Source organism: Mixophyes fleayi, chromosome 3 (assembly GCF_038048845.1).
Source record: "Mixophyes fleayi isolate aMixFle1 chromosome 3, aMixFle1.hap1, whole genome shotgun sequence".
Lineage (NCBI taxonomy): Eukaryota > Metazoa > Chordata > Amphibia > Anura > Limnodynastidae > Mixophyes > Mixophyes fleayi.
Genome location: NC_134404.1, coordinates 6,067,420 through 6,089,116, shown reverse-complemented (window position 1 = coordinate 6,089,116; position 21,697 = coordinate 6,067,420). Strand labels below are relative to the sequence as shown.

The 21,697-nt window shown below is 40.9% G+C and overlaps 1 protein-coding gene across 5 annotated transcripts in view; it reads right to left on the bottom strand.

Moving 5' to 3' along the window:
• The window catches only part of AGBL5 (AGBL carboxypeptidase 5), a 79,288-nt gene extending 59,020 nt beyond the window's left edge, over positions 1–20,268 (bottom strand). For 4 of the 5 annotated variants that reach the window (XM_075201044.1, XM_075201047.1, XM_075201048.1 and 1 more), the window contains exons 1-2: positions 20,185–20,268; positions 6,545–6,633 (exon numbers count right to left, since the gene is read on the bottom strand). The gene's annotated coding sequence lies outside the window, so the exon portion shown is untranslated. The remainder of the gene's footprint in view (positions 1–6,544; positions 6,634–20,184) is intronic. The other variant, XM_075201045.1, reaches the window with a different exon arrangement.
• Between the last annotated feature and the right edge of the window lie 1,429 nt (positions 20,269–21,697).

Sequence of the window (21,697 nt, the reverse complement as noted above, 5' to 3'; positions counted from 1 at the left end):
TGACCCACTCCTCTACGCAGTCCAGGTACAATTATTGGTGCGAATCATAAAAGTTCAGGGTTTTTAAGATATTGTGGTGACCCACTCCTCTACGCAGTCCAGGTACAATTATTGGTGCGAATCATAAAAGTTCAGGGTTTTTAATATATTGTGGTGACCCACTCCTCTACGCAGTCCAGGTACAATTATTGGTGCGAATCATAAAAGTTCAGGGTTTTTAAGATATTGTGGTGACCCACTCCTCTACGCAGTCCAGGTACAATTATTGGTGCGAATCATAAAAGTTCAGGGTTTTTAAGATATTGTGGTGACCCACTCCTCTACGCAGTCCAGGTACAATTATTGGTGCGAATCATAAAAGTTCAGGGTTTTTAATATATTGTGGTGACCCACTCCTCTACGCAGTCCAGGTACAATTATTGGTGCGAATCATAAAAGTTCAGGGTTTTTAATATATTGTGGTGACCCACTCCTCTACGCAGTCCAGGTACAATTATTGGTGCGAATCATAAAAGTTCAGGGTTTTTAAGATATTGTGGTGACCCACTCCTCTACGCAGTCCAGGTACAATTATTGGTGCGAATCATAAAAGTTCAGGGTTTTTAAGATATTGTGGTGACCCACTCCTCTACGCAGTCCAGGTACAATTATTGGTGCGAATCATAAAAGTTCAGGGTTTTTAATATATTGTGGTGACCCACTCCTCTACGCAGTCCAGGTACAATTATTGGTGCGAATCATAAAAGTTCAGGGTTTTTAATATATTGTGGTGACCCACTCCTCTACGCAGTCCAGGTACAATTATTGGTGCGAATCATAAAAGTTCAGGGTTTTTAATATATTGTGGTGACCCACTCCTCTACGCAGTCCAGGTACAATTATTGGTGCGAATCATAAAAGTTCAGGGTTTTTAATATATTGTGGTGACCCACTCCTCTACGCAGTCCAGGTACATTTAATTATTGGTGCGAATCATAAAAGTTCAGGGTTTTTAATATATTGTGGTGACCCACTCCTCTACGCAGTCCAGGTACAATTATTGGTGCGAATCATAAAAGTTCAGGGTTTTTAAGATATTGTGGTGACCCACTCCTCTACGCAGTCCAGGTACAATTATTGGTGCGAATCATAAAAGTTCAGGGTTTTTAAGATATTGTGGTGACCCACTCCTCTACGCAGTCCAGGTACAATTATTGGTGCGAATCATAAAAGTTCAGGGTTTTTAATATATTGTGGTGACCCACTCCTCTACGCAGTCCAGGTACAATTATTGGTGCGAATCATAAAAGTTCAGGGTTTTTAAGATATTGTGGTGACCCACTCCTCTACGCAGTCCAGGTACAATTATTGGTGCGAATCATAAAAGTTCAGGGTTTTTAAGATATTGTGGTGACCCACTCCTCTACGCAGTCCAGGTACATTTATTGGTGCTAATCATAAAAGTTCAGGGTTTTTAATATATTGTGGTGACCCACTCCTCTACGCAGTCCAGGTACAATTATTGGTGCGAATCATAAAAGTTCAGGGTTTTTAATATATTGTGGTGACCCACTCCTCTACGCAGTCCAGGTACAATTATTGGTGCGAATCATAAAAGTTCAGGGTTTTTAAGATATTGTGGTGACCCACTCCTCTACGCAGTCCAGGTACAATTATTGGTGCGAATCATAAAAGTTCAGGGTTTTTAATATATATTGTGGTGACCCACTCCTCTACGCAGTCCAGAAAGATACCTTGTTGCAACGTTTTGGACTAATAACTATATTGTGAGGTGTTCAGAATACACTGTAAATTAGTGGAAATGCTTGTTATTGAATGTTATTGAGGTTAATAATAGCCTAGGAGTGAAAATAAGCCCAAAAACTTGATTTTTAAACTTTTTATGTTTTTTTTAAAAAAAATCCGAATCCAATACCTTAAATCCGAACCGAGACCTTTCGTCAAGTGTTTTGCGAGACAAATCCGAACCTCAAAAATAACGAAAATCCGGATCCAAAACACAAAACACGAGACCTCAAAAGTCGCCGGTGCACATCCCTATAACAGGTGCAGAGTGACCATACAAATAAGAACAGAAGCTGTGGAGATAAGTCCTGTGATTGGAGCACGTCACACTATATTGTGTCTCTCCTGAAGTGTAAATCCTCTTACTACAGAAATGATTTGGTGTCAGCCAATCCGCTCACATCCGATGTGATACATCTTATAGGTGCAGATACCGGGCCGAATTTCCCCGATAGCGGCATCTACAATTGGTGTTAAACTTACTTTACATATTCTTTAGTCTGAGGATTGAATAAGAACCTTTGGAAGTAGATATACAGTATACAGTGTCAATGTGCTTTCACAGCCCAGTATAACCGTCATCATAAAAACCATCAAAAAGACTGTAACTGAATCGACCCATCTAACCCTGCCCGATCTCTCCTCTCTCTGGGGGGTATCTCCCGCCCGTCGCCCCCCTGCTGTTAGAGCACTGTCTTCTATCAAATTTGATGCTATGCTCTGGGACTCCAACTCCTTCAAACTAAAACCTTCAACTGCAATATCTCCTTTAACCCCAATCTGGCATAACCCGGTGTTCCCTCCTGGATCTGCCTCTACGATCCACCGTAACTGGTCTCGTGCAGGGCTTAAATTTCCAGTAGATTTTTCCAAACAGGGCCGCTGGCTTTCACTAGCGGATCTCCAACCCCAATCCCCGTCCCAAATCCTCAGCCCCTTTGAATTCTTCCAAATTAATCATTTCTTGCGATCCCTGCCACCAACCTATGTTCTTAGGGACCTTACTCCATTTGAATCTCTTTGTAGAAAACATCCCATGGACAAGAGCATGATTTCTCAAATATATAGCATTCTTCTCACTTCTGCCCTTCCCTCTCCAAACCCTCATGAAGACGAGTGGGAAAAGGACCTTGGTCCTCCCCCGGATGAAGAGGCTTGGGAGGACATGAGACTGGGGATAGCTAAATGCTCCATATCAGGCCTGTCCAACCTGCGGCCCTCCAGATGTTGTGAAACTACAAGTCCCAGCATGCCCTTCCATCTATCAACAGGTTGTCTACTGGCAAAGCATGCTGGGGCTTGTAGTTTCACAACATCTGGAGGGCCGCAGGTTGGACAGGCCTGTTCTATATCAACTAAACTCAACGAAACCTCTTACAAAATTTATTACCGTTGGTATTACACTCCCACAAGACTCCATAGAATGTTTCCCTCTTCCTCGCCCTGCTGTTGGCGGGACTGTGGCCAAAGGGGTACGATGTTTCATATTTGGTGGTCTTGCCCGATTATCACCACCTTCTGGGATTCAGTCCATAGTTTCCTAAATACCCTTTTTGAAGCCCACATCCAGAAAGATCCCTGGATATTTCTTTTATGTTACCCTCCCCAAGACCTGGACAAATTCTCCAAGAAATTAACTGCCCACATAGCCAAATCTCTCATAGCCCTTAATTGGAAAAAGACCTCACCTCCATCCCTTTTGGCTCTCAAGAAGCAGATTTGGCACGTGGCCGCTATGGAGGAGATTACGTACTACCTCCACGATAGAGGCCACGTCTTCAGTCAAGTCTGGGCTCCATGGCTAGCCGTGGAACTCACCTTCCACCCTCAACGCTCCGCGTCCTCCGACCTGACCCATGTGCGATGACCCTAACTCTTCCCGACACATATCTCCCCCTCTGCTATAGGCTCAACACACCCTAGTTATCCTCTAAATACTTACAGTGCTTATCTTTGTGGTCCTACCCCCCTCACCCCTCCCCCACAATCCCTTTTGTTCCTACACCCATTTTATATTACTCTTTAAAAATGTAAAAACCGGTCATTTTTGTCTAAAGGTTTCCTAATATGCGATACACCACAATAACTGTTGTGATTTTACTGTGCATGCTACACAGTGTTATCGTTTTGCTGTCTGTATTTTCTTGATTGACCACTGAAAATAAAAAATTATAAAAAAAAAAAAAAGACTGTAACTAAACAGAGGAATCTCTAACAGAAAGATCCTATCATTCATTAACCCTCCTTTATTTATAGAGATCCCTACGGTAATGGATACATTAGTAGAAGGTTTCCTACAGGACAACCCAATGAAGGAGTACAGAAAAGCTAAGGGCTTCCACAGACGTGCTATGTGTTTAGAATGCAGAACCATCAAAAATGATCATTATAAAATTCAATAGTTTAGAGCTAATGGGGTAACATATAAGATTAATCAGCTCATTATGTGCAACACTAAGAATATGATTTCTATACTACGACGCAAATGTGGTCTCTTATATGTTGGGAAAATCATTTAAAGAATGACCCCAGGAACACATATATAGCATAAGAGGTGTAGAAGAACAAATTCAGTTTCATCCCACTTTAAAGAGACAATTGCTCAGAAAAAATGTTTAATGCATTTTTGGGCAGTTCAATCATTAAATTGCAATTGGAAGTATAGAAAGCTGGACACACAGAAATGGCACGGACTGATAAACTTACCCCCCGTGGCCTTCACAAGGACTCTGAGCTCAGATGGTTTCTCACTTAGACCAAAGATTAGGGGATCCCAAACTTTTCTCAGTGCCGTTTTTTTGATTAGATTATACATATATTTATTGTATGGTATTTTGAGTTCTTTAAGTCCTATAGAAACTAATCAACTAAGCATCTAAAAGTTGTAAAGAAAGTAGACAATAAAAAAAATAATTTAATTTAAGTCTTTTATTATTATTATTGTGGTGTTTGTATGGTTTCTAGTGGGAAATTAGATTTAGATATATTCTGTATGGTCGATTAACATGTCTGACGATGATTAGGATTCAGGTAAACAGCGGCATTGATCCATCACCCTCTCAGCTGTCCTGGGCAAAATGACCAGTAGGAAATTGATGTAATCCGGTCGTTTCTGAGGTTTAAACCTCCACCTATAACATTTATATTAACTCCATCGGAGCTCTCAATCCAGAATGAGGCTGGAATCGCCAACAGACGGCTCTGGGATTATATATTGCAATATCCGCATTTCGGTTTTTAATATGTATTGGTTTATGTTGTGGTTGTGGTGACGATGGGAACGGAAGTACACAACACCAGCAATGCTTTCTGTGATTGGCTCTTCATCTACTTTAGACCATTTCATTATATATCTGTAGTTTGTTGATGAATTAAGTTAATATATAAGGTTTCTATGGTAATAACAGGCGTTTCAAATAACAATGTACTTTGACCTAGGCCCAATATGAGTGGTCCATATGTGCGTATAATGAACTTAGTTTGTGAGGTGCCCTTTCCCTGATACAGACCTATCCCCAAGGGGTCGAAACGCGTTGGGTAGAAGGGCATATATCATCCCCCCGCCACGAAGGACTCTCCTACCATCTACACAATACATCCCGGGACGCACACTGAATGCTCCACCATCTCTCTGGTAGGACTTCTTTAGTACAAACTATGATGGAAATAGGTTTTGTTATTTTATATGCAAGTATTTTAATTTTTACTATTAAAAGAACAAGTTTTTAAGCAATATTATACTAGATCTGTTTGTACATTTTCCCACATATCTGATATATGAGCTACTTTGGTTCAAGGCTCAGACTAAAGAATATTTCTAGTAAGTTCAACACCAATTGTAGATGCCGCTATCAGGGAAATTCAGCCTGGTATGTGCACCTATAAGATGTATCACATCGGATGTGAGCGGATTGGCTGACACCAAATCATTTCTGTAGTGAGATAATTTACACTTCAGGAGAGACACAATATAGTGTGACGTGCTCCAATCACAGGACTTCTCTCCACAGCTTCTGTCCTTATTTATATGGTCACTCTGCACCTGTTATATAACGTATTATGCTGAACAATATCACACTAAGTCCCGTTGTGTTGTCATTGTATCACTCCTGTGTGTGTGAATCAGACGGCTGCGAGAGGGAGACAGATCACAGAAGAATTCTATCACAACTGGAGTATTTTGTATTATTATATTTTTATATTTCACATGAAGAAGTCGTCCTGAATGGACGCCAGTAGCACCAATATTTCTTAAACAATTTTTTTGTTTGTTTGTTATGAAATGATTTCAAATTCTGTGTGAAGTTTTGACTCAGAAATCTGGGCAGCAGCGATGCTGCGTTTAGCCTATAAACAACAAGTTTACAATAGTAAGAGAACTCCCACAATGCACTGTGCCCAGACACGGAGTGATCAGGAATGTCACAGGTCACATATTTAGTGACCACGAGGTAGAGGAAATGACACGCCCCGTGGCGCAGGGGGCAGACTTTGGTGAAGTTTACAGAACCAACCCCAGGGGGCGCTGAACATAGGACGGCATCCAACTAAAGCGGTAAATCAAGATATCAAGACTTAGGTTTGGGTGAAAACAAGAGATAAATTAATCAAGTAAACGTCACATGAACAAACACTGAGACAAGGTTGTTTAATGTATCATCACATTCACAGGTATAAACCGCCGTCTCCACCTTCATAAGAGGTGGGAGACCCCGGCTGGGGTACTTATCTCACAGTAACTGCCCCAGACACAACTCACCATCTGCCGTCCTGCACACCAAGTCACGCAGGTTAAACGCTCCACACCTGTCCAACCTGCAGGGTAAATATCTTCCACATCGAGGGCTTCTAGAAGAAATAGGAAAATAGGATTATAGATAATTTCTGACACTGCTAAAATATCATTATGTCCAGTACACCCTTTATGGTGTGACGGCAGGTAGTCAATGTGCACTATGTAATAATAATACGTGACCTGTCAATGATAAGAACTAGGGCTCGTGTGTCTGGACGGACAGCGACTTGGGGGGTCTGAAACCAGCTCGCAGCGCCGCCATTTATAAGGTAATAGATTTTATACATAGAGAATTATTTACTGAACGAAGATGTTTTACAGAAAACACAACTTTGCCTGCAGTCTCACAGTAATGTACTCTGAAATCGCAACTCTGCGCTGAAGATGTTACTCATGTTATGAGCTAAAGTGAGAAACGACCCATCATCATCATTTATTTATATAGCACCACTGATTCCGCAGAGCTGTACATAGAACTCACTCACATCAGTCCCTGACCCATTGGAGCTTACAGTCTAAATTTCCTAACACACACACACACACACACACACTCAGGGTCAATTTTGATAGCACTCAATTAACCTACTAGTATCGTTTTTTTGGAGTGTGGGAGGAAACCGGAGCACCCGGAGGAAACCCATGCAAACACGGGGAGAACATACAAACTCCACACAGATAAGGCCATGGTCGGGAATTGAACTCATGACCCCAGCGCTGTGAGGCAGAAGTGCTAACCACTGAGCCACCATGCGGCCTTATGAAAACAACATTGTTCACGTGCGTTTCATGCGTTACACTCTGATAGTGATGGGCGCTGTCATGACCGCGCTCCTACTGCATCCAGCATTAATCTTTCACTCACCTATCACACAGGTTATAGATCTGCTGAACGGCCCCCAACCAGCGCTCTCGCACCCATACACACCTATCATCTCACACCACCTACTGAATAATGGCAACACGACCCCAATACACTGTCACATGCTGGCACGTTCTATGCACCTTGTACCAGACAGGTTAGCAATGCACAAACCAGCGCTCAAAGGGTCAACACATCAAGATTACCCAAATGTTGCTGCTAGCACACTGTAGGATTGTTAGTCAAATGGATTGACAAATCACATGTCAGCATTCAGAGGGTTAACATGGTCAAGCAATATTCTTCATAAAAGGCTAATGGATTGTTATAGTATCAAGGACAAAACTTATTACATTTTAGAATTAATACACAAAAGGTACAGGACATTTAGATGCAAAGAAACCCCCCCCCCCCAGATAATGACATAGAAAATATAAATGCAATTTGGTTATAAAAAACAAATGGGATGAAACTACAGAGAATAAAATGTATGTATGATAATCTATATACCTGGGGCAAGGCAGAATTAAATGGATGGTTCTTCAATTACATTGAGACTCCGAGAGATGACAATTTACTCTCTCCCACACAGGGTTTTTAAGCAGGCCTAAGTGGGACAGCATTCAGAAGAGCCGTGTATATGCTAATGCGAGGGAGAAATAGTTAGTCCAAAAATTTTGACCTTCCATAACTTCTCTTCAACTTATCCCAGAGACATAATTCCCCCTTCATTCCAGAAGAAATGTGACTACTCTGGTTTTCCTGTACTGTTGGTATCTATACTTACGCCTTCATATTTCATATTTTGGGATATCAGTGCATCACTGTGTACTTCGAGGCGGAAACCGCACAGTGCTGGAATCATGTGTGACCCCATACAGTAACCCCCAAAGGTCAGGGGCGCTGGAAACGCGCTCCTGAAATATATTTAAACACAGATCAGACACAATATTAAAACCACCTGCCTAATATTGTGTAGCTCCTCCTCGTGCCACCAAAACAGCTCTGACCTGTCGGGGCATGGACTACACAAGACCTCTGAAGGTGTCCTGTGGTATCTGGCACTAAGACATTAGCAGTAGATCCTTTAAGTCCTGTAAGTTGTGAGGCCTTCATGGCTGGGACTTGTTTTTCTAGCACATCCCACAAATGCTCGATCGGATTGAGATCTGGGGAATTTGGAGGCCAAATCAACACCTTGAACTCACTGTCATGTTCCTCAAACCATTCCTGCAGTGCAGCAGAGCGCATTATCCTGCTGACAGAGGCCACTGCCATCAGGGAGTACCGCTTACATGAAGGGGTGTACTTGGTCTGCAACAACGTTTAGGTAGGTGGTACGTGTCAAAGTAACATCCACATGAATGCCAGGAACCAAGGGTTCCCAGCAGAACATTGCCCAGAGCATCACACTGCCTCCGCCAACTTGCCTTCTTCCCATAGTGCATCCCGGTTCTTTTCCCCAGGCGATCCGCACACGTACCCGGCCATCCACATGACGTAAAAGAAAACGTGATTCATCAGACCAGGCCACCTTCTTCCATAACATTTCTCCATGGTCCAGTTCTGGCGCTCATGGGCCCATTGTAGACGCTTTCGGTGGTGGACAGGGGTCAGCATGGGCACTCTGACCGGTCTGCGGCTACACAGCCCCATACGCAGCAAGCTGTGATGCTCTGTGTGTTCTGACACCTTTCTATCATAGCCAGCATTAACTTTTTCAGGAATTTGTGGTACAGTAGCTCTTCTATGGTATTGGACCAGACAGGCTAGTCTTTGACCCCCACGTTCATCAATGAGCCTTGGGCGCCCATGACCCTGTCTCCGGTTCACCGGTTGTCCTTCCTTGGACCACATTTGATAGGTACTAACCACTGCATACCGGGACCACCCCACAAGAACGTCTGTTTTGGAGATGCTCTGACCCAGTCGTCTAGCCATCATAATTTGGTCACTGTCAAAGTCACTCAGATCCTTACGATTTTTTTCTGCTTCATTCACATCAACTTCAAGAACCGACTGTTCACTTGCTGCCTAACCTACCCCACCCCTTGTAACATTGTAATAAGATACTCAATGTTATTCACTTCACTGGTCAGTAGTTTTACTGTGTGATCAAAATTATATATATATATATATATCCATCCACATACACACACCTTGTCCATAATACAAAGGGGGCTCAGTGACACTGAATAATTCTAGCTGAGCAGTACGACATTCACACGGCTGCAACTCATCCAATCAGGAGCTTTATGTAACACACTTACTGGCATGGTTCTATTACAGTCAGTCACAGGTACAGACTGTGACGAAATGTACTTTATTGACTGATTGTTATTTTCTGTTGAATTTATGTATAACACTGTGAATATTTTATGTAACCTTTCAAAGTGTATTTGGTTAACTGACCTGAGTCTGCCCTAGGCAAGTGTCAATGGTCTTTTGAAAGTAGCCAGGCCCAGAGACAGATAAAATCTCTGAGTAGTTCGTGTATGCAAAGGAGTTAGACTTAGCCAGGCCAAACGAGTAGAGGTGAGCACTCAGGTCATGTGAAAATGCTAGGTCTCAGGACATCCATAATTTACTTCAAAAGCCATGTGTCATTTTGGGCATCCATCTTACTTAGGTGAAAATAAAATTCCTAAGAAGAGCCAACAAGAAATGGTTTAAAAATCCCTTGTATCAGTAGTACAGTGTTCATTTCATGAGGGAGTCTATCACGACTGAAATGTCCCATCCTTCTCAACTGTGTTCCCTCACACATCAGGGGCTAGATTTACTAAGCTGCGGGTTTGAAAAAGTGGGGATGTTGTCTATAGCAACTAATCAGATTCTAGTTGTCATTTTGTAGAAGGTACTAAATAAATGAAAGCTAGAATCTGATTGGTTGCTATAGGCAACATCCCCCCTTTTTCAAACCCGCAGCTTAGTAAATCTAGCCCCAGGTCTTAACTAGTAAGTGATTTTATTTCCTATTTTATTTTCTGAAACTCATTTGTGTAACATATTGTATGTCTTGTTATTATTTTTTGTAAATAAGCCTTGGAAACATTTTTCAGATTAAATAAATGTAATCTAGTGTGTTCTCCGTGATTCTTTGTGAACTTACGAAGCTCAGGGAGACTCATGCTACATGTGTATGTGATTTAAGTGTGAAACATTAATAAGTGGTTCTGGTGAACGTAAGGACACCATAATAAATCCTTTGTGGTGAAAGAAAAGGTGTATTCATTACTAAGTGACTAAGGTGACGCCAGTCACGGCCAGCTGTTCAGATTGCTGTATCTGGGACAGCCTGCGCGTTCGTGACACAGACCACATAAGCTGGACATATAATAACACACAAGGTATATAATGTATATATAAATGTCCCTGTATTACAGTGACAGGTACATACTAAATCAGCTGGATATATAATGTGGTGAAAAGAGGTATTAATATCACCATAACCAGCCTGTCCCTCGTTTCTCGCAAAATGTGAATTATAGCATGCACTTTTGTTCCCCAGCTCAACAGAGTACAACTGCAGTGTCTAATTACATGCGGATAAGGGGACATTGTAGCTCATTGTAAATATGTATATTGTTTATTGTATCTTGTTGATATTGCATGGAAGCTGTTAGTCATTGTCATTAACAACTTTCTTTTTGTTTTGTATACATATATGGGCATTTATATTGCCACACAGCTGGTACCACATACAATATGGGATATACCGAGCGCGGGCTTATTGCCACACAGCTGGTACCACATACAATATGGGATATACCGAGCGCGGGCTTATTGCCAAGCAGCTGGTACCATATATAATATGGGATATACTGAGCGCGGGCTTATTTTTTCTCTGGTTTTATTGTCATTAACGTGAAGCTAGGTAGGTTATGGGTAAGGATCAAATGGCAGGATACAGGTGAGGGGGAAGGCCAATTAGTATCCAATGTTCTCAACATGACTAGTTCAGACATTTTGTCTAAAGTCCAGTAGGGACCTTCTGTGGAAGTACAGCTCATCTCCACTCCCCCTCCAAAACCCTGATACAGCACCCACCAATGGTTAAGAAGGATAGACCCAGGGGTTGCCCAGGGAGGGGAAACCACTGTGTAAATTAGACCCTAGATATAAGGAGCCACTCCAGGGGGGGAGAAGATATTCATTCTGGGATCGGAAGTTGCAGGGTTGCTGGTTCTTAGAGTTGCCGTTCTCTATCAGTGAAACAGATTGGCAGATCCTTGGGACGTCAAGTCCGGACAGTCAGGTGACTGTAGCTCCTTAAGCTAGTCGGGTAAGGGACAGATGATATGGTAAACCTGCCTGGCATTTATTTACTGTGTGTATATTATAATGTAGTGATTGATTTTATTACAATAAATGTATTGCTTTACTTTCTAACTGCATTTGCCTGAGAACCCTAGAAGGTACTGGGTAGACTTCCCTGGCATAGTAAGGCACCCGTGGGGTGACCAGCAGAGTAAAGGGGGTAGAATTGAGACAGAAAACACGGTATCTTCACATATAACACACAAGGTATATAATGTATATATAAATGTCCCCGTATTAGTCACAGGTACATATTATATAAGCTGGATATATAATAACACACAGGAGGTATATAATGTATATATAAATGTCCCCGTATTACAGTCACAGGTACATATTATATAAGCTGGATATATAATAACACACAGGCGTTATATAATGTATATATAAATGTCCCCGTATTAGTCACAGGTACATATTATATAAGCTGGATATATAATAACACACAGGAGGTATATAATGTATATATAAACGTCCACGTATTACAGTCACAGGTACATTTTATATAAGCTGGATATATAATAGCACACAGGAGGTATATAATGTATATATAAATGTCCACGTATTACAGTCACAGGTACATACTATACAAGTTGGATAAATAATATGTGTGTATATGTGTGTGTGTGTGTGTGTGTGTGTGTGTGTGTATATATATATATATATATATATATATATATATATAAATAAAACAAGCTTTCCCCTTTACTGGCAATGGATGGTTTATAGGAGCAGGTGGAGAATATCTGCCCAGTACACAGCTAGGAGGTGATATATGTAACATATGGTGGTTGATGCTATACACCAGCTCATAGCTGTCTACTTCCTCAATGACAGGACATGTATGTAATATATAGTGACCAGGGACAGGTCATGTATGTAGTATATAGTGACCGGGGACAGGACGTGTATGTAGTATATAGTGACAGAGGACGGGAGGTGTATAGTATATAGTGACCGGGGACGGGAGGTGTATGTAGTATATAGTGACAGGGGACGGGAGGTGTATGTAGTATATAGTGATAGAGGAGGGGAGGTGTATGTAGTATATAGTGACAGAGGACGGGAGGTGTATAGTATATAGTGACCGGGGACAGGAGGTGTATGTAGTATATAGTGACCGGGGACAGGAGGTGTATGTAGTATATAGTGACAGAGGACGGGAGGTGTATGTAGTATATAGTGACAGGGGACGGGAGGTGTATGTAGTATATAGTGACCGGGGACGGGAGGTGTATGTAGTATATAGTGATAGGGGACGGGAGGTGTATAGTATATAGTGACCGGGGACGGGACGTGTATGTAGTATATAGTGACAGGGGACGGGAGGTGTATGTAGTATATAGTGACCGGGGACGGGAGGTGTATAGTATATAGTGACCGGGGACGGGACGTGTATGTAGTATATAGTGACAGGGGACGGGACGTGTATGTAGTATATAGTGACCGGGGACGGGACGTGTATGTAGTATATAGTGACCGGGGACGGGACGTGTATGTAGTATATAGTGACCGGGGACGGGAGGTGTATGTAGTATATAGTGACCGGGGACGGGACGTGTATGTAGTATATAGTGACCGGGGACGGGACGTGTATGTAGTATATAGTGACCGGGGACGGGACGTGTATGTAGTATATAGTGACCGGGGACGGGACGTGTATGTAGTATATAGTGACAGGGGACGGGAGGTGTATGTAGTATATAGTGACCGGGGACGGGACGTGTATGTAGTATATAGTGACCGGGGACGGGACGTGTATGTAGTATATAGTGACCGGGGACGGGACGTGTATGTAGTATATAGTGACCGGGGACGGGACGTGTATGTAGTATATAGTGACCGGGGACGGGACGTGTATGTAGTATATAGTGACAGGGGACGGGACGTGTATGTAGTATATAGTGACAGGGGACGGGAGGTGTATGTAGTATATAGTGACAGAGGACGGGAGGTGTATGTAGTATATAGTGACCGGGGATGGGAGGTGTATGTAGTATATAGTGACCGGGGACGGGACGTGTATGTAGTATATAGTGACCGGGGACGGGACGTGTATGTAGTATATAGTGACAGGGGACGGGACGTGTATGTAGTATATAGTGACAGGGGACGGGAGGTGTATGTAGTATATAGTGACAGGGGACGGGAGGTGTATGTACTATATAGTGACAGGGGACGGGAGGTGTATGTAGTATATAGTGACAGGGGACGGGAGGTGTATGTAGTATATAGTGACAGGGGACGGGAGGTGTATGTAGTATATAGTGATAGAGGAGGGGAGGTGTATGTAGTATATAGTGATAGAGGAGGGGAGGTGTATGTAGTAAATAGTGACAGGGGACGGGAGGTGTATGTAGTATATAGTGACCGGGGACGGGAGGTGTATGTAGTATATAGTGATAGGGGACGGGAGGTGTATAGTATATAGTGACCGGGGACGGGACGTGTATGTAGTATATAGTGACAGGGGACGGGAGGTGTATGTAGTATATAGTGACAGGGGACGGGAGGTGTATGTAGTATATAGTGACCGGGGACGGGAGGTGTATAGTATATAGTGACCGGGGACGGGACGTGTATGTAGTATATAGTGACCGGGGACAGGAGGTGTATGTAGTATATAGTGATAGAGGAGGGGAGGTGTATGTAGTATATAGTGACAGGGGACGGGACGTGTATGTAGTATATAGTGACCGGGGACGGGACGTGTATGTAGTATATAGTGACCGAGGACGGGAGGTGTATGTAGTATATAGTGACCGGGGACGGGAGGTGTATGTAGTATATAGTGACCGGGGACGGGACGTGTATGTAGTATATAGTGACCGGGGACGGGACGTGTATGTAGTATATAGTGACCGGGGACGGGACGTGTATGTAGTATATAGTGACAGGGGACGGGACGTGTATGTAGTATATAGTGACAGGGGACGGGAGGTGTATGTACTATATAGTGACAGGGGACGGGAGGTGTATGTAGTATATAGTGACAGGGGACGGGAGGTGTATGTAGTATATAGTGACAGGGGACGGGAGGTGTATGTAGTATATAGTGACAGGGGACGGGAGGTGTATGTAGTATATAGTGATAGAGGAGGGGAGGTGTATGTAGTATATAGTGATAGAGGAGGGGAGGTGTATGTAGTATATAGTGACAGGGGACGGGAGGTGTATGTAGTATATAGTGACAGGGGACGGGAGGTGTATGTAGTATATAGTGACAGGGGACGGGAGGTGTATGTAGTATATAGTGACAGGGGACGGGAGGTGTATGTAGTATATAGTGACAGAGGAGTGGAGGTGTATGTAGTATATAGTGACAGGGGACGGGGGGTGTATGTAGTATATAGTGACAGGGGACGGGAGGTGTATGTAGTATATAGTAAGAGAGGAGGGGAGGTGTATGTAGTATATAGTGACAGGGGACGGGAGGTGTATGTAGTATATAGTGACAGGGGAAGGAAGGTGTATGTAGTATATAGTGACAGAGGAGTGGAGGTGTATGTAGTATATAGTAAGAGAGGACGGGAGGTATATGTAGTATATAGTAAGAGAGGACGGGAGGTGTATGTAGTATATAGTGATATAGGAGGTGTATGTAGTATATAGTGATAGAGGGCATGTATGTAGTATATAGTGATAGAGGACATGTATGTAGTATATAGTGATAGAGGAGGTGTATGTAGTATATAGTATATAGTGATAGAGGACATGTATGTAGTATATAGTGATAGAGGACATGTATGTAGTATATAGTGATAGAGGAGAGGAGGTGTATGTAGTATATAGTGATAGAGGAGGTGTATGTAGTATATAGTGATAGAGGGCATGTATATAGTATATAGTGATAGAGGACATGTATGTAGTATATAGTGATAGAGGACATGTATGTAGTATATAGTGATAGAGGAGAGGAGGTGTATGTAGTATATAGTGATAGAGGAGGTGTATGTAGTATATAGTGATAGAGGGCATGTATATAGTATATAGTGATAGAGGACATGTATGTAGTATATAGTGATAGAGGAGGTGTATGTAGTATATAGTATATAGTGATAGAGGACATGTATGTAGTATATAGTGATAGAGGACATGTATGTAGTATATAGTGATAGAGGAGAGGAGGTGTATGTAGTATATAGTGATAGAGGACGGGAGGTGTATGTAGTATATAGTGATAGAGGACGGGAGGTGTATGTAGTATATAGTGATAGAGAAGGTGTATGTAGTATATAGTGATAGAGGAGGTGTATGTAGTATATAGTGATAGAGGAGGTGTATGTAGTATATAGTGATAGAGGACGTGTATGTAGTATATAGTGACAGAGGACGGGAGGTGTATGTAGTATATAGTGATAGAGGAGGTGTATGTAGTATATAGTGATAGAGGAGAGGAGGTGTATGTAGTATATAGTGATAGAGGACAGGAGGTGTATGTAGTATATAGTGACAGAGGAGGGGAGGGGTGTATGTAGTATATAGTGATAGAGGACGGGAGGTGTATGTAGTATATAGTGATAGAGGAGGTGTATATAGTATATAGTGATAGAGGACATGTATGTAGTATATAGTGACAGAGGAGGGGAGGTGTATGTAGTATATAGTGACAGGGGATGGGAGGTGTATGTAGTATATAGTGATAGAGGACGGGAGGTGTATGTAGTATATAGTGATAGAGGAGGTGTATGTAGTATATAGTTATAGAGGAGGTGTATATAGTATGTAGTTATAGAGGAGGTGTATATAGTATGTAGTGATAGAGGACATGTATGTAGTGATAGAGGACATGTATGTAGTATATAGTGATAGAGGAGGTGTATATAGTATATAGTGATAGAGGAGGTGTATATAGTATATAGTGATAGAGGACATGTATGTAGTATATAGTGATAGAGGAGGTGTATATAGTATATAGTGATAGAGGACATGTATGTAGTATATAGTGACAGAGGAGGGGAGGTGTATGTAGTATATAGTGACAGGGGACGGGAGGTGTATGTAGTATATAGTGACAGGGGACGGAAGGTGTATGTAGTATATAGTGACAGAGGAGGGGAGGTGTATGTAGTATATAGTGACAGGGGACGGGAGGTGTATGTAGTATATAGTGACAGAGGAGGGGAGGTGTATGTAGTATATAGTGACAGGGGACGGGAGGTGTATGTAGTATATAGTGATAGAGGAGGTGTATGTAGTATATAGTGATAGAGGAGGTGTATGTAGTATATAGTGATAGAGGAGGTGTATGTAGTATATAGTGATAGAGGAGGTGTATGTAGTATATAGTGATAGATGAGGTGTATGTAGTATATAGTGATAGAGGAGGTGTATGTAGTATATAGTGATAGAGGACATGTATGTAGTATGTAGTGATAGAGGACATGTATGTAGTATGTAGTGATAGAGGACATGTATGTAGTATGTAGTGATAGAGGACATGTATGTAGTGATAGAGGAGGTGTATGTAGTATATAGTGATAGAGGAGGTGTATGTAGTATATAGTGATAGAGGAGGTGTATGTAGTATATAGTGATAGAGGAGGTGTATGTAGTATATAGTGATAGATGAGGTGTATGTAGTATATAGTGATAGATGAGGTGTATGTAGTATATAGTGATAGAGGACATGTATGTAGTATGTAGTGATAGAGGACATGTATGTAGTATGTAGTGATAGAGGACATGTATGTAGTATGTAGTGATAGAGGACATGTATGTAGTGATAGAGGACATGTATGTAGTATATAGTGATAGAGGAGGTGTATGTAGTATATAGTGATAGAGGACATGTATGTAGTATATAGTGATAGAGGAGATGTATGTAGTATATAGTGATAGAGGACATGTATGTAGTATATAGTGATAGAGGAGGTGTATGTAGTATATAGTGATAGATGAGGTGTATGTAGTATATAGTGATAGAGGAGGTGTATGTAGTATATAGTGATAGAGGACATGTATGTAGTATGTAGTGATAGAGGACATGTATGTAGTATGTAGTGATAGAGGACATGTATGTAGTATATAGTGATAGAGGACATGTATGTAGTATGTAGTGATAGAGGACATGTATGTAGTATGTAGTGATAGAGGACATGTATGTAGTATGTAGTATATAGTGATAGAGGACATGTATGTAGTATGTAGTGATAGAGGACATGTATGTAGTATGTAGTATATAGTGATAGAGGAGGTGTATGTAGTATATAGTGATAGAGGACATGTATGTAGTATGTAGTGATAGAGGACATGTATGTAGTATGTAGTGATAGAGGACATGTATGTAGTATGTAGTGATAGAGGACATGTATGTAGTATGTAGTGATAGAGGACATGTATGTAGTATGTAGTGATAGAGGAGGTGTATGTAGTATATAGTGATAGAGGACATGTATGTAGTATGTAGTGATAGAGGACATGTATGTAGTATATAGTGATAGAGGAGGGGAGGTGTATGTAGTATATAGTGATAGAGGAGGGGAGGTGTATGTAGTATATAGTGATAGAGGAGGGGAGGTGTATGTAGTATATAGTATATAGTGATAGAGGACATGTATGTAGTATATAGTGATAGAGGACATGTATGTAGTATGTAGTGATAGAGGACATGTATGTAGTATATAGTGATAGAGGAGGTGTATGTAGTATATAGTGATAGAGGAGGTGTATGTAGTATATAGTGATAGAGGAGGTGTATGTAGTATATAGTGATAGAGGAGGTGTATGTAGTATATAGTGATAGAGGAGGTGTATGTAGTATATAGTGATAGAGGACATGTATGTAGTATATAGTGATAGAGGAGGTATATGTAGTATATAGTGATAGAGGAGGTGTATGTAGTATATAGTGATAGAGGACATGTATGTAGTATGTAGTGATAGAGGACATGTATGTAGTATATAGTGATAGAGGAGGTGTATGTAGTATATAGTGATAGAGGAGGTGTATGTAGTATATAGTGATAGAGGAGGTGTATGTAGTATATAGTGATAGAGGACATGTATGTAGTATATAGTGATAGAGGAGGTGTATGTAGTATGTAGTGATAGAGGACATGTATGTAGTATGTAGTGATAGAGGAGGTGTATGTAGTATATAGTGATAGAGGAGGTGTATGTAGTATATAGTGATAGAGGAGGTGTATGTAGTATATAGTGATAGAGGACATGTATGTAGTATATAGTGATAGAGGAGGTGTATGTAGTATGTAGTGATAGAGGACATGTATGTAGTATGTAGTGATAGAGGAGGTGTATGTAGTATATAGTGATAGAGGAGGTGTATGTAGTATATAGTGATAGAGGACATGTATGTAGTATATAGTGATAGAGGAGGTGTATGTAGTATGTAGTGATAGAGGAGGGGAGGTGTATGTAGTATATAGTGATAGAGGACGGGAGGTGTATGTAGTATATAGTGATAGAGGAGGTGTATGTAGTATATAGTGATAGAGGAGGTGTATGTAGTATGTAGTGATAGAGGACATGTATGTAGTATATAGTGATAGAGGACGGGACATGTATGTAGTATATAGTGATAGAGGACATGTATGTAGTATGTAGTGATAGAGGAGGTGTATGTAGTATATAGTGATAGAGGAGGTGTATGTAGTATATAGTGATAGAGGACATGTATGTAGTATATAGTGATAGAGGAGGTGTATGTAGTATATAGTGATAGAGGAGGGGAGGTGTATGTAGTATATAGTGATAGAGGAGGGGAGGTGTATGTAGTATATAGTGATAGATGAGGTGTATGTAGTATGTAGTGATAGAGGAGGTGTATGTAGTATATAGTGATAGAGGAGGTGTATGTAGTATATAGTGATAGAGGACATGTATGTAGTATATAGTGATAGAGGAGGTGTATGTAGTATATAGTGATAGAGGAGGTGTATGTAGTATATAGTGATAGAGGACATGTATGTAGTATATAGTGATAGAGGAGGGGAGGTGTATGTAGTATATAGTGACAGGGGATGGGAGGTGTATGTAGTATATAGTGATAGAGGACGGGAGGTGTATGTAGTATATAGTGATAGAGGAGGTGTATGTAGTATATAGTGATAGAGGAGGTGTATGTAGTATGTAGTGATAGAGGACATGTATGTAGTATATAGTGATAGAGGACATGCATGTAGTATGTAGTATATAGTGATAGAGGACGGGAGGTGTATGTAGTATATAGTGATAGAGGAGGTGTATGTAGTATATAGTGATAGAGGAGGTGTATGTAGTATGTAGTGATAGAGGACATGTATGTAGTATATAGTGATAGAGGACGGGACATGTATGTAGTATATAGTGATAGAGGACATGTATGTAGTATGTAGTGATAGAGGACATGTATGTAGTATGTAATGATAGAGGACATGTATGTAGTATGTAGTATGTAGTATGTAGTGATCGGTGTATAATGTACCTCAGTCCTCCCGTCTGTCACAGCTGAATCCAGTAACCTAAACAAACCCCCCTCACCCTGAGCCCGGACCGCACAGCAACAACCCGGCTGCTGATTGGTCCGATACGGAAAACTGGAGCAATCCAGCCGCTAATTGGTCAGACAGAGGTCACGTGAAAACCAAGCCTCGCTCTGAGTCTGAGGTGTGTGGTGACGTCACGTTTCTATGGTGACAGAGGGAGCAACGCTGGAGGGGCAGAGGGCGGGGTCTCGGGATTAACTTGAAACGTCTCAGCCTACAACGGAGGGGCTGGGGGCGTGGTCATCATAGTGTAGTGCCCGGATGTTGTATAATGTTATATAATCACACAGTATCATTATATATGTATTACACTGTGTCATGTGATAGACATGTAACTGCTGTTATATAATCACACAGCATCATTATATATGTATTACACTGTGTCATGTGATAGACATGTAACTGCTGTTATATAATCACACAGTATTATTATATATGTATTACACTGCGTCATGTGATAGACATGTAACTGCTGTTATATAATCACACAGTATCATTATATATGTATTACACTGTATCATGTGATAGACAAGTAACTGCTGTTATATAATCACACAGTATCATTATATATGTATTACACTGCGTCATGTGATAGACATGTAACTGCTGTTATATAATCACACAGTATTATTATATATGTATTACACTGCGTCATGTGATAGACATGTAACTGCTGTTATATAATCACACAGTATCATTATATATGTATTACACTGTGTCATGTGATAGACATGTAACTGCGGTTATATAATCACACAGTATCATTATATATGTATTACACTGTGTCATGTGATAGACATGTAACTGCTGTTATATAATCACACAGTATCATTATATATGTATTACACTGTGTCATGTGATAGACATGTAACTGCTGTTATATAATCACACAGTATCATTATATATGTATTACACTGTGTCATGTGATAGACATGTAACTGCTGTTATATAATCACACAGTATCATTATATATGTATTACACTGCGTCATGTGATAGACATGTAACTGCTGTTATATAATCACACAGTATTATTATATATGTATTACACTGCGTCATGTGATAGACATGTAACTGCTGTTATATAATCACACAGTATCATTATATATGTATTACACTGTATCATGTGATAGACAAGTAACTGCTGTTATATAATCACACAGTATCATTATATATGTATTACACTGTGTCATGTGATAGACATGTAACTGCTGTTATATAATCACACAGTATTATTATATATGTATTACACTGCGTCATGTGATAGACATGTAACTGCTGTTATATAATCACACAGTATCATTATATATGTATTACACTGTGTCATGTGATAGACATGTAACTGCTGTTATATAATCACACAGTATCATTATATATGTATTACACTGCGTCATGTGATAGACATGTAACTGCTGTTATATAATCACACAGTATCATTATATATGTATTACACT